Source organism: Bos indicus x Bos taurus, chromosome 12 (assembly GCF_003369695.1).
Source record: "Bos indicus x Bos taurus breed Angus x Brahman F1 hybrid chromosome 12, Bos_hybrid_MaternalHap_v2.0, whole genome shotgun sequence".
Taxonomy (NCBI): Eukaryota; Metazoa; Chordata; class Mammalia; order Artiodactyla; family Bovidae; genus Bos; species Bos indicus x Bos taurus.
The window spans coordinates 19,184,546-19,199,168 of record NC_040087.1 but is presented as its reverse complement, the minus strand read 5'-3'; the positions used below and the strand labels follow the sequence as shown (position 1 = coordinate 19,199,168).

The 14,623-nt window shown below is 46.4% G+C and overlaps 1 long non-coding RNA gene across 1 annotated transcript; it reads left to right on the top strand.

The window, feature by feature from the left end:
• Positions 1–6,867: 6,867 nt before the first annotated feature.
• On the top strand, positions 6,868–8,506 carry LOC113902251. Its single transcript, XR_003513723.1, has 2 exons — positions 6,868–7,769; positions 8,267–8,506. It is a non-coding gene; the product is annotated as an uncharacterized LOC113902251 (long non-coding RNA).
• Positions 8,507–14,623: the final 6,117 nt, after the last annotated feature.

The following is a 14,623-nucleotide window of genomic DNA, read 5'->3' as shown; positions in this document are numbered from 1 at the left end:
AAATTTTTCCCGTAGAGCCATACTGATGAATGAATCATTTCTTGTATCATATTTATGAATGAATTACAATTGTATGTATAATATGATCCACAGTCCAGTAGGTGGGACCTCGCTCTTTCACTGCTGGGGCCTGGGGTTCAATCCTGTCAGGGAACAAAAATACATTCCTCAAGTGTGGCATCGCCAAAAAACAAAACCCCAAAGGCTTATGCATAGGAAAAAATATATACTATACACCAAAATGGGAATAAGATTACAGGGAACTAAGTCTTTCACTGCAAATTTATCTGATAATTTTTTTTTTTTTACAATTAACACACTATTTGGGAAAAAAAATAATTTTAAATAAGAGAAAAGTGACTCTGGAGGAAGCTCTGTGCACTAGAGAACAGGGGATTTTACATTCACACTGAAAAAATCTAAAAGGCTACAGTAAAATCACAACTCAAGTACAGGATATAATGTGTTTCATGACAGTTCATCTTAAAAGATGCAGAAAGTCTAGTTGATGCCATGCCTGGCACCACTATAGACCGGGTCCCCAGGCCCATGGAAATAAGTGAGCAGGGAGCCACATGCGGAGTAGACCAGTTCCAGCAGACACTGCACTTGAAATCAAGGACAGGGAGAAGCCAGTGAAGGCCACCGGACTGCTGAGCGGCTGCTTAATTAATCCATGCATCCATGAATGAATGGTCATTGAGGATGTTGGTAATGTTGGAAGACTATATTTAATCCACTGAGCTATTGAAACCAAAATGACTTGTGAAATAGTAGTCATTTGAAGGAGACTAGAAATAAAGCCCCCCAAAATCTAGAGTCACATGTGTCATTCTCACACATGTATTTCAGCAGACAATCATAGATGTGTTTCAGATATCTGATGGTTCATCTCTTTAAATAATGGGTAAATTTGTTTTCTGTTGTCCTGCAGGCAGAGTTATTAGAAGGTAGAGGGAAGCAAATTTCCATTTAAGATGGAAAAGAACTTGCCTATTTAGTTGACTATTGAAACTGCTGCCTTGCAAAGAAATGAACTTCTGGTCCCCGGAATTGTTTTAACCGGTGTTTTTAAGATGTAAGTTTTGTCCTTATTCAGGTATGGTGAGCAGGGGACTACTGCCAGTGAAAAAAAGATAGTTTGTTACTGTTCCGAAGAGGAGAGGGCACGCCATGCCACACACGGACCCACAGGTAGGCAGAAGGAGCATGGGGAGGTGTGGGCATCAGCCCGTGTGGTTCCCATGGGCAAGGCAGGGTAAGCACACTCAGGATTGTGTGCTGTGTGTGCTCAGTCGCTCAGTTGTGTCCAACTCTGTGTGACTCTCCAGGCTCCTCTGTCCATGGGATTCTCCAAGCAAGAGTACTGGAGTGGGTTGCCAATTTCCTTCTCCAGAGAATCTTCCTGACCCAGGGATCGAACCTGCATCTCCTGTGTCTCTTGCATTGCAGGTGGATTCTTTACCCACTGAGCCATCGGGGATTGGCTAGTGTGAAGAATTTCAGCAGGCTCTAGGGTATAGGGACTGTCCCAGCTGTCTGGTACCTGGCCCTGGGGTGAGTAGGACAAGGGAATATTGATTGACATGAATGTAAGAACCAGTTGGGAAAGTGGGGCTCTGGACTGGTTGGCTTGCAAATGAAAGGCAGACTCCTGGGGTGAGTTGTTTGCTGTCTCCAGGAATTAACTAACCCTGGGTGAAGCAGTCCCTCCTCTGACAGTAAGGCTCCAGGAAAGAATCAGGAATACAGAAATAAGAAAATATAATTAATACAGAGGCTAGAGGATTATCCCAGAGACCTCATAAATATGGCTCCTCCTGGGTTAGAGACCAAATGAAATGCTTTCTAAAACTCTGTGATTCTGATTCACTCAGACTATTGCTGAGTCTCCAGACAAGTTAAACTGAAAGCAAGAAAATAGGAGATGTGGAATCTCCAGGGATCATGTAAGGATTCGTCACATTAAAATTTATGTTAATTCTGGAAAGCGGTGCTGCTGTGTGCTCAGTTGCTCAGTCAGTCATGTCCAACTGTGACCCCCATAGACTATAACCCTCCACTCTCCTGTGTCCATGGAATTCTCCAGGCAAGAATACTGGAGTGGGTTGCCATTTCCAACTCCAGGAGCTCTTCCTGACCCAGAGATCAAACCTGCGTCTCCTGCGTCTACTGCATTGGCAGGCAGGTATCTTACCACTGAGCCACCTGGGAAGCCCACCCCTAACAGTAGAGGCATCCTGTTTGTCTTGGATGATTAAGTGCTTCCATTACTTCTGCCACTCTGAGATCCAGTATCCTCAATAGAATCGGAGAGACTGTATCAGTGGTGGTATCTTTTACTGACTTACCAAGGGGAGCAACCACAGAGCTCTCCTTTGAGAGAACTGGCAGGGGCTCCACTCATGAAAGCATTCATTCAATGCTTTCGCGAAGCAGATGCGCTCTGGGCCTTGTCATGGAGCAGGACTGAACAGCAATGTGATGAGAACAGTGAAGAAATATTTTGTACCATCTTCTGGGCTCTGTTGACAGTTGAGTAACTTTTCCCTAATATTATGGGCTGTTTAGATGTTGTAGACTTTTTAGAGCATGGCAGAAGATTACAGAAAGATATTAGGATATTTCTTGAATCAAAGCCTCAGGAGGGCCAGATCTTCAGCTGCCTTTATCCATGTCTTTTCTTTTTAAGATTCTGTCATCATTATGCCATGTTTCCCATCCTCAGTCTTGGGTCTCCCCATTCACATTCTAGAAAAACAAGCCAGTTTCTCTTCTGTTTTATCAGTTTTCCTGGAGCCTCCACTGACCAAAGCCAAATTCAGTTTCAGATTCAAAGGCATGCTTTTAACTGGCCTGCTTAGCAAGTATTTTGAAGAGCAAAGAACTTTCACATCAGTTTCCACAAATACATCCAACATCATGCAATAAGCTGGGAACAGTGCTTGGGGAATTACCCAGTGGTATGTATAAACCTGAACAGGCTGTACTCACAAGGAAAAATATGTGATTTATCTAAGCATAGTAAATACTTCAGAGCTTAGATATCAGAAAAGGAATGTCTCATGTAAACAGTAGCAGTGGCTATCCCTATAGCAAAATTTCTAAGCATGAGAATACATCAGATTTTTCTAAAGAACATTTGCTTAGTCATAGAAGAGGGAAAAATTTTGAAAAACATATTGCCCTTTTTTTTCTCATGTCCTTTTCTTTACCATAAAATTACTGTGCACTGAATTTCAAGACCAAGGCCATATCATTAAAGCTGTCGAATTTTGCAAATTCATACCATGACAGTTTGGTGTTCCTCTCCTGGCAGACTTCTCTCTGGCCAGGGATGGAACCCAGGAACGCTGCACTGGCGCCCTTAGCCACTGGACCACCACGGAAGTCCCAGCCACGCCTTTAGAGGAAAAATGTAGTCTTCCATGCAGTCAGGTGAAACAGAAATGTGCTCTGTTAACTCCGTCTTCACTTTTGCCTACAGAATGTGGGGCACTTGAAGTGCCTGGCACATATCGTTTTTAAACCAGCTCCGTCATTTCAAAAGCAGACGGTAGGAATATTTGCCGAGAAGCACATACCTGAAACATTGCGTTTTGATCCCTGAGCGGTGAAGATTCCGTTTGCCTGCTCTCTTCCACTTGGATTTGGGGCCTTATCCCTGTTGTACCCCCTGATTAATACTTGTTTTCTCAGGGTTGTGGTTTCGTGGCTTTTGGATGTCACTTCTTCCCAAGTGACTTGCTCTCCCTGCATCTCTAAGAGGATCCCAGCAACTTATGCCCTTCCTTTTTCCTTTTCCCATCTACTAAGTGGCTCAGACGGTAAAGAATCTACCTGCAACGCAGGAGACCCAGGTTCGATCCCTTGGTCCCGAAGATTCCCTGGAGAAGGAAATAGCAACCCACTCCAGTATTCCTGCCTGGAGAATTTCATAGAGGAGCCTGGTGGGCCACAGTCCTTGGAATTGCAAAGAGTCGGACACGACTGAACAACTGTGACTTAAGTTAACTGCGCTTTAACTCGTTGGTCTTTCAGTCCCTGGATTCCTTGGTTTCAGTCAGTGGAGCTTCCAACCAAATTGGCACACTAACTCCCAAGCAAGCCAACCTGCATGCTAGTCATAGAGTTAACTTGGAAATACTGTTCTAACTTCCAGACCTTTATGAAAATGAAAGTGAGTTAGACACTCCTGTAGATAAACCATCTTTATTTTGATTAGTATTTTGCTGGTATATCCTTTTGCATTCATTTACATATAGCCTTTGCATTTTCCTTATGCTTTAGGTTCATCTCTTGTTAACAGCACATACTTGGATTTTTTAAAAAATCCAATGGTCAGTCAGTCTTTTTCTTAAACTGATTAATTTAGTTCATGTACATTTGCTGTAATTATTTATATATTTGGACCTGCTTCTGTGATCTTAGTATTTTATTTCAGTCTGACTCACTTTTTCTGTACTTCCTGTTAACCCTTTCTTTAATAAGTATATATTCCCCCTGGTGACTCAGATGGTAGAGAATCTGCCTGCCATGTAGGAGACCCAGGATCCATCTCTGGATCAGGAAAATCCCCTGGAGAAGGGAATGGCAACCCATTCCAGAATTCTTGCCTACAGAATCCCATGGACAGAGGATCCTGGCGGGCTACAGTCCACGGGAATGCAAAGAGTTGGACACAACTGAGCGACTAACACTTTCACACCCCTAATAAAAGCAAGGCTTTACTATACACTCATATCTCTTCATCTCTAACCCCAGACCTATATTACGTTGCTCTGTGTGTGCATGCTAATTTGCTTCAGTTGTGTTGGACTCTTTTGTGACCTCGTGGACTGTAGCCCACCAGGCTCCTCTGTCCATGGGATTTCCCAGGCAAGAATATTGGAGTGAGTTGCCATTTCCTTCTCCAGGGGATCTTCCCCACCCAGGGACCGAACTCGTGTCTCCTGCAGGTTACACTGGTACATTGGCAGGAGGGTTCTTTACCACTAGCACCACCTGGGAAATCTACATAGTGTTACTACCTACACTTTAATGCCAGTTTATGGGAAATATATATTCTTTTTTTCGGAGAAGGCAATGGCACCCCACTCCAGTACTCTTGCCTGGAAAATCCCATGGATGGAGGAGCCTGGTGGGCTGCAGTCCATGGGGTCGTGAAGAGTCAGACACGACTGAGTGACTTCACTTTCACTTTTCACTTTCATGCATTGGAGAAGGAAATGGCAACCCACTCCAGCGTTCTTGCCTGGAGAATCCCAGGGACGGTAGAGCCTGGTGGGCTGCTGTCTCTGGGGTTGCACAGAGTCGGACACGACTGAAGCAACTTAGCAGCAGCAGCAGCAGCAGCTATTCTTTTAAGTCAAACAAATTTTACCTGTATCTCTTGCAGCACCTACAAGATTTTCTCCCCACTTATTTTAAGCTCTTTGTCCAAAACAGTTTCCAGTGTAGTCTTTTTGTGAAAGAGGCTGGTTCTAATTTCTGTCCCCTCAATATTTTGAAAATACCACTCCACTATTTTCTCTCTCTCTTTCTCTCTCTCTCTTTTTTTTGGGGGGGCATGTGGGACTTTTCCCTGACCAGGGATTGAAACCATGCCCCCTGCAGTGGAAGCTCAGAGTCCTCACCACTGGACTACCAGGGAATTCCCTCCACTATTTTCTTAATCAGTTGTTGCTATTGAAAAATTTGATGCCATCTGACTTCTCTTTTTGAGATATTCTCTTTCCCTCTGCCGTACTTTAGAATTTTCTCTGCTTCTTTGAAATTCTTAATTTTACTGTAAAATATCCTGGTGTGGAATTTTTTCATTATTTCTCCTCTATAACTCTTTCAATCTTTCATCATTTATAAGTTACAAAAAATTATCTCAATTTCTCCTCGAACACTTCTTCCTCTTCATTTTATTTTTCCTCTCTTTCTAGGACTCTTCTCAGTCACATGATAGTATTCAATACTTCTACTTCTATCTTCCAAATAACCTAGCTTTTAAAAAATATTTTATATCTCTTTGTAAAATAAAATTTAAAATATTTTATATCTCTTTCCTCCTTCCTTCTGAAAGATTTCCTTCACCTGGTCTTCCAAGTTGCTAATTTGTTCTGCAGCCCTATCCATTCTGTTATTCATCCACCTGATGTGTTCTTTTCAACTATTATTGATATATTTTTCACATCTAAGATTTCTTATGTTTGTTTTCTTGTTTTTGTTTATATTGCCATATATTCTTTTATCTTTTTTGAAGGACAGTCTTGCTGGATATGGCTTCCCCAGTAGCTCAGATGGTGAAGAATCTGCCTGCGATGCAAAAGACCCATGTTTGATCCCTGGGTCGGGAAGATCCTCTGGAGAATGAAATGAAAACCCACTCTAGTATTCTTGCCTGGAGAATTCCATGGACAGAGGAGCTTGGCGGGCTACAGGCCATGGGGTTCCAAAGAGTCAGACATGATTGATAGACTAACACTACAACTACTACTAATCCAATATGACTGGTGTTTTTAAAAAAGAGGAAATTGGGGGACAGACATGCATACTGAATGAAGACAGTCATCTACAAGCCAAAGAGAAAGGCCTGGAAAAGATCCCTCCCTCAGGGCCCTCTCAGGAAGAACCAACTCCATCTTATTTCAGACTTCTGTCCTCCAGAATTGTGAGATGATACATTTCTGTTGTTTAAACCACCCAGTCTGGGGTTTTTTGTTATAGGAGTCTTAACAAATGGCCTCCCTGGTGGCTCAGTGGTAAAGAATCCACCTGCCAATGCAGGAGACACGTTCGATCCCTGGGAAGATCCCCTGGAGGAGGAAATGGCAACCCACTCCAGTATTCTTGTTTGGGGAATGCCATGGACAGAGAAGCCTGGTAGGCTACTGTCCATGGTTTCATAAACAGTTGGACATGACTGAGTGACTCAACAACAACAACAGATTAACACAAATCTCAACTTCGGCATGTTTCAACTGTGCAAATACCTTCTTTTAGGGTGCTTCAATTGCCTCACCCGAAAAACAGAGGATAAACCTTCCCTCGCAGGGCTGCTGAGAAGTTTAAACAAGATAAGGCTAAGTGAAGAGCACCCAGTTCCCACACTGGAACAGAGTAAATGCTCGGTAAATATTACTTGAGTCTTTCCTTCTTGAACAAACCAAGTATTTCTTTCAGTTTACCCGACTGTGGTCAGCTCAGCAGCCGGGGGATGCAGCCTGGTACCATCGAAAGAATCCGCTCGAAGCCCTTGGAAAACACAGAAAAAGGCTTTGACAGCTTTGGGCGGCCCCTCTTCACCCTGTGCCTTTGGCCAGGGGTGCCCCTAAGGTTTCTATTTCGCCCTGTGCAGGAAGAAACCTGTTCCGGAGGACGGCCTCTAGGGGGCGCGCTGTCTTCAGAGCTCGAGCCTGGACTGGCCCCTCGAGCGAGGCAAGGTGGCTCTGAGGCCTCGCGGAAGGCGCGTCCCCCTTCCTCCCCGCGCAAGGCGCGTCCCCCTTCCTCCCCGCGCAGTTTGCTCTCAGTAACTCCGGGAACCGGAAACCCCCTCACTTTCCAGCCCTTCGATGAGCGCGCATTGATGCCCCGTGTGCTATATCCCTTACTCTGGACAAACCTGTCTCACAGCTAAGTTAATGCTCAGAGAGGTTAAGTAACTGGCCGAAAGTCACGCAGCCAGCGGACTAGAACCCATCTCTTCCCGACTCCAAAAGCAGCAAAACATCTTTGTGGCCCAAGAAGCGCCAAGTGTTCAGTTCTCCAAAGGGAGCCAGGTGAGTTGCAGACCTAATCATGGACCCACCAAAAGACCCCAGGGACAAGAGAACCAAAACAGCCTTTATTAACACTGTCCTTTTCTCCTTGGAGCTTGCTGTTGCTTCTGAAGCCCTGTGTCTCTGCCTCTCTCTCTATCTCTCCAGTGGTGATTTTTTTTTTTTTTTAAGCTGCCCTGACTCATTCTGAAAGTGAAGTCATTGGAGGTTAATTCCTTTTCCTTCTTTTCTCCTCAGATGGTTGATTTTCACAGCCACTCCAAACGAGTGTTCAGGACAGTGTAGGAGCAAATGTTTTAACTGTTTATTGCCTCCACTGAAGGAGTCAGGACACATTAAAAAACAGCAGTAGTGACTGCATGTAATTGATGGCTGATGTCTACACTGCTGGGCAACAGCAGGGTTTTTCCTCTGAGACATAGTCTCCCGTGCCAGAAAAAATAACCAGTGTAACATGATGTTCCTTGACACTGAATTTGTACTCCGAGTCTGTCCAGGTGATATTCTCCAGCTCCTTCGGGCAATTGTTCGTTCACCCACCCACCCATCCATCCTGCCAACAGTTGGGAGCCCAAAGCACGCACACCACGGAGCCCTGAACCTTGACGGTATCTGCCTACAGGACCATTGTGATCCAGCAGAGCAGCGCTCACGGGAGAACTGACACCAAGCCCATATTCAGAAAACACTCTTTAATGAAGGCCATGCTCATGCAAAAGATGTCAGTTCTTTCTGGACTTTTTGTTGTCTGGTCTTGTGTCAGTTCTTTTTTTAAGAGTATAGGAGTGGGACTTCCCCGGTGGTTCGGTGGTTAAGAATCGGCCTTGCAGTGCAGGGGACGGAGGTTCAATCCCTGGTTGTGGAACTAAGATCCCACGTCCCATGTGCCTTGGGAGCAACTAAGCCCGTGCACCGTAACTAGAGAGTCTGTGGGCTGCAAAGAAAGATCTATCATGAAGCAAGGAAGATCCCGAGTGATCCAACTAAGACCCAATACAGTCAAATAAATAAACAAATTTTTTTTTTTTTTTTAAAGTATAGGAATGAAGAGAGGAGCAGCTGGGAGGCTGGAATTCTGTTTCTCTCTGTTACACTCACCAGTCCCAATGTGGTCTTGTGGACAAAGCCCTGGCTTTTTGTGTTTGTAAAGCAAGGAACACAGGCTCCTTTCTAACTCTGCTAGACTCTCATGTCACAGACTGGCATCATCAACTGCCGCAGCCTCCAAACAACTTTAGTATCTCTTCTGCCCACAGCAGAGTTCACAAGCCTAATGCTCTCTGTGTGCAAGAGGTACTGCATCTCAGTGAACCCCTGGAAAACAGACTCCTGGGCCAAGACAGCCTGCCTGCCCCCCATCCTTTACTATGCATTTATTCTGTAGGTTAGTGGACTCAGGGAGGCCAACCTGCCTCGGAGGCCCTCCCCAGGCTCTTGTTCAAACATGCCACCATCAATATCTAAGTAAAAGTGATTGGGTGTCATGGAGAGCAAAGACACTTAGAAGGTGCTTGAAGGTCATAACAGAAGAGCAGAAAGTCTTCAGAACAATCCTGGTGCCTTGGAATCTTGACACATAGATACCAAAATGTCAATTGAAGGGAGGTAGAGGCTGGAGCTCACAGAGGTGAGGTAACTTGCTGAAAAGTGACTAGAACCCAGGGACTTAACTCCTCTGGATTCCAAACTCAGTGCTGTCTCTATCAGGCCACCAACTATGAGTGTGAAATACTGACACTTAGCCAGACCGTTGGAGCTTCCCTGGTGGCTCAGCAGTAAAGAATCTCCTGCAATGCAGGAGACCCCAGTTTGATCCCTGGGTCAGAAAGATCTCCTGGAGGAGGGCATGGCAACCCACCCTAGTATTCTTGCCTGGAGAACCCCCATGGACAGAGGAGCATGGCGGGTTGCAGTCCAGGGAGTCACAAAGAGTTGGACATGACTGAAGCAACCAAGCAGCTGCAGCAGCAGCAGCCAGACTGTTAGAGAGCCACGGATGACACGTCACATGACTCCCGTCCCATGGGGCCCTGTGCAGCAATCCTGCATGAAGGCATCTCCAACTTCCTGCTGAGAACTACTGTGGTTTTTACCCACAACTTTACTTCCCACCAAAACCTCCCCAGAACACATTTGCCCTGTGTCACGGCCAGACCTGAACTTTTGATCTCACCAGCAAATTGGCTTCTCCACCCTTGCCTTTCTTGTGCAGAAGACTCCAGCTATGCTTTCCTTTCTCCCAGAAACCTGCCCCCTCAAACACACATCCCATACTCTGTCCTGGTCCTTCCTCTACCAAAATACGGCTCCATCCTCTCTCTCTCCACTGCCCTAATCAAATCACCATGTTCTTTAGTCTGATTTCAACTGACATCTAATCACTGGGAGAGTTTACATTAAAACTCAGGTTGCAGGGCTCCCAACCCTAGAGTTTCTGATTCAGGGGCCCAAGAATGTGCATTTTCATAAGTTTTTGGTGAAGCTGAAGCTCCTGGAGTCCACTCTTTGACAAACTGAGCCTCCTTCCAGTCTTCTCTGTATAGCAGTCCGAGAAGTCTTTGTGTGAAAATCACTCAGTCGTGTCCGACTCTTTGAGACCCCATGGAGTATACTGTCCATGGTATTCTCCAGGCCAGAATACTGGAGCGTGTAGCCTTTCCATTCTCCAGGGGATCTTCCCACAACCCAGGGATCGAACCCAGGTCTCCCACATTGTGGGCAGATTCTTTACCAGCTGAGTCACAAGGAAAACCCAAGAATACTGGAGTGGGTAGCCTATCCCTTCTCCAGTGGATCTTCCCGACCCAGGAATCGAACTGGGGTCTCCTGCATTGCAGGTGGATTCTTTAAAAACTGAGCTATGCAAAATCTCATTTGGATCATGTCACTTTCTTTGCTCTGTTAGTCTGGTCAGGCCACTGTAACAAAATACCATAGACTGGGTCACTTATAAACAAAAAAATTATTTCTGACAGTTCTCAAGACTGAGAAATTCAAGAACAAGGTGCCTAGACACAGATTCCGTGTCTAGTAAAGGCCCACTCCCTTTTCTCTTACCCTCTGTCTTTTCTCTTACTCTCATGTGTGGAAAGGCCAAGGGAGCTCTTTTATAAGGGCTCCAATCCCGTTTAGGATGTTTCAGATGACTCAGTGGTAAAGAACCTGCCTGCCGATGCAGGAAATTCGGGTTCGATACCTGGGTCAGGAAGATCCCGTGGAGAATGGAATGGCGACCCATTCCAGTATTCTTGCCTGGGAAATCTCATGGACAGAGGAATCTGGCGGGCTACAGTCCATGGGATCACAAAAAGTCGGACACGACTTGGCAACTAAACAACAACAATCCCATTCATGAGAGTGAAGCCTCATCACCTTCTGAGGGCCCCAGCCCTGAATACTGCCACATTAAGGGTTAGGATTTCCACATATGAATCTAGGGGGGACACAAACATTTGGTCTATATAGCACTTGAAACTCCAGTACTTTGGCTGCCTGATGTGAAGAGCTGACTCAATGTAAAAGACCTTGATGCTGGGAAAGATTGAGGGCAGGAGGAGAAGGGGGCAACAGAGGATGAGAGAGTTGGATGGCATCACTGACTCGATGGACACGAGTTTGAGCAAACTCTGGGAGATAGTGAAGGACAGAAAGCCTGGTACACTGCAGCCTATGGGGTCACAAAGAGTCAAACACAAGTTGGCCACTAAACAACAACAAACTGGTCTAAAATCCTTCATGGTTCTCATCACGCTTAGGAGAGGGAATTATGTCTGTATTGTGTCCCTGGCCAGCTGCTGGCACAAGTTCCTTCAGAGTCCATGCCACCAGACTAAACCCCTGGCGCCCTCCAGTTGCCTTCACGTTCAGCCTCCTTGTTCCTTAAGAACTTGAGTACTGAACTCACCATCTTCATCTTCACCAACCCCTTCCGTCACTATTTAGGGAACTTTGGCCTCTATGTTCCTGACCTCCTTACCTCGAGTGGTCTATAACTTTCCACCCTGGTGGACCTTGTCGTCAAATGTAAGTCTCGATTTGAAGCCCCCGCTTCTTGAGCACCTTTTCCTCTCCTTCTCGCTTATTAGTTCTAATGCTCCCATCCCAGCGATTCTCTGACGTCATCAAGGCCCCTGAGACTGGCCTTACCATTTTTTCATCCCCATCATAGCTTAGTTTTTCATGTCCTTCCTGACTCAGCTTTGGGTAAATGGCGTATTTTTTAAGAGCACTTCCTCATAAATACCACTAATGCTCGGCTATCCCCTGCTCTATCCCTGTAGCCAAGCAGCCAGAAGAGAACACTAGCTGGGGTGAGTGTTCTCACTTTAATTCCTGGCCACAGACCCCATCACACTGCCCACAAGTCCGATCTATTTCCCTTCCTGGATCAACAGCACAGACATCACTTTTCACATGCAGAAGCTCAGGCCCCACCCAGACCTCCTGAATTAGGATGATCTAAACTTTAACAGGAGAAGGCAATGGCACCCCACTCCAGTACTCTTGCCTGGAAAATCCCACAGACGGAGGAGCCTGGTAGGCTGCAGTCCATGGGGTCGCTGGGAGTCGGACACGACTGAGCGACTTCACCTTTCACTTTTCAGTTTCATGCATTGGAGAAGGAAATGGCAACCCACTCCAGTGTTCTTGCCTGGAGAATCCCAGGGACAGGGGAGCCTGGTGGGCTGCCGTCTATGGGGTCGCACAGGGTCGGACACGACTGAATCGACTTAGCAGCAGCAGCAGCACTTTAACAATGTCCCCAGGTGATTCATTTCTGCATCAAATGTTCAGAAGCACTGCCCTGGTGGTTTGTTTTCTGAAATTCATTCATCATCTTTCTCTTTCTCCTCAAACCTCCTGAACCCCAGTGGCCCATCACTCAGCTCACAGTCCACTGAGAATGCTGGACGCAGTCGTATGAATTCAGCTGTCCATCACATCCTCAACCTGCTTCCATCTGTAGGGTCCCAGCTCTGTAGGGGGACTTCCCTGGTGGTTCAGATGGTAAAGCATCTGTCTACAAAGCGGGAGACCGGGTTGAATTGCTGGGTCGGGTGGCCTCCAGATTTCATCCCTTTCGCTCCCGTATCCCTGAATCATGAGATGCGTGTGCTGTGTCACTTCAGTCATGTCCGTGGACTGAAGCGACCCCGTGGACTGTAGCCCGCCAGGCTCCTCTGTCCATGGAATTCTCCAGGCAAGAGTACTGGAGTGGGTTGCCATTTCCTCCTCCAGGGGATCTTCCCGACCCAGGGATGGAACCTGCATCTCTGACATCTCCTGCTTTGGCAGGCAGGCTCTTTACCACTAGTGCCACCCGGGAAGCCCGCTCCTTGGCTACTGGACATGTTCTCATCCTGTGATCCCACATCCTGCTCCTACCGCCCACCTCTTAGCTTCCCAGCAAATCTCTCAGATTCCCTTTCCTGCTACGTTCTCATGGCTCACTCGTTCTCTTCACTTAGGTCTTTGCTCAGCCACCCTTTATAAAATCTCTCTCACACACACGTTTTAATTATTTTTATAATGTTTATCTCCGCTGGCTGTGTTCTCTGTTTCTTTACTGTCTGTCTCCCCATACTGGAATCTCAGCTCCAGGGCATGGGGTCTTTTTCTGTTTCGTCTGTGGCCGCATCCCAGGGCCTGACAGTCACTCGTATTGCATAAATGAGTAGGAGCTAGGCTGGAGTGTCGCACACCAGAAAGAGACAGGCTACCAAGAAGGGCCCTGGAAGCCCAAGACCTCAGGGACCCCTTCATTTGACAAGAGGTGATGGGACAAATAATATGTCATTTTCCGCTCTTCATTGCTTTCTTAGGACTGATTTGTTGCAAGGATATAGAAATGTACTTGTCATCTCCAGTGAAAAGGAGGGAGACCGTTGTTATAAGATAAGCAGAGTCTCACTGAATCCCGGAGGAGAATTCAGAGGGGCCTCAACTGGTGGAAGGTCAGCAGGTGGTCCCAGTAAGTCTCCCCTCCCTATATTCCCATCCTGGTGCACGGTCCTCCTACACCAACCAGGCCTGACGTGTAAGGAACGAACAGGATCGTGGAAACAGCGGTCTATGTGTGTGGCTTCTGAAGTTAGATCATAAAAGACACTGTTTTAGGTCACTCGCCCCAGGGGAAGCCAGCTGCTGTCTCCCGAGGACACTCAGGAGTTCCCGGGGAGTGGGGGCTGGAGGGTCAGTTCACACGAGGAACCTAGGCCACAGCTGGTGCTACTCAACAACCTCCAGAGCAGCCCTTGGAAGCGAACCCTCCAGTCCTCCCCGAGCCTCTGTCTCTGCCACTCCCTTCTCTGCTGTCTCACTTTCTGTGGGTAAATGGCCACAGAAATGTTTAAACCAGTCTCCCTCTTGTCTCTGCAGGTGAGCCTTCTTCCTGCTTACCTTGTGACATACAAATGGCAAAAAGAAAAATAGTTGCCAGTTGTTGGTCTACTCCATGAATAGGCCAGCTTTTACTCTAAAGGGCCAGGTGATTAAATAATCAGACTTTGCAGATCCTGTTGCTTCTGTTACAACTATTTAACTCAACTCCACGTCTGTAGCGCAGAAGCAACCATGGACAATACCTAAGTGAATGTGTGTGGCCGTGTGCTGATAAATTTTATTTACAAAGTCAGGGGCAGTGAGCTGGATTTGACTGGAGAGTTGTGGTCTGCCAACTTCCAGTCTTCAGGACATCACCGTTCCAGAGCCCAATACCATCTGATGGGCTAAGCCTGAGGCTGGTATCCCCTGTGTGTGAATCAGTTTTGGCCGAATGGCAACAGTGAGACCAGATGAGTTAAGGGAGGAACAGATTTTCTAAGAAAGAAATGGTGCTGATCAGCAAATAATGT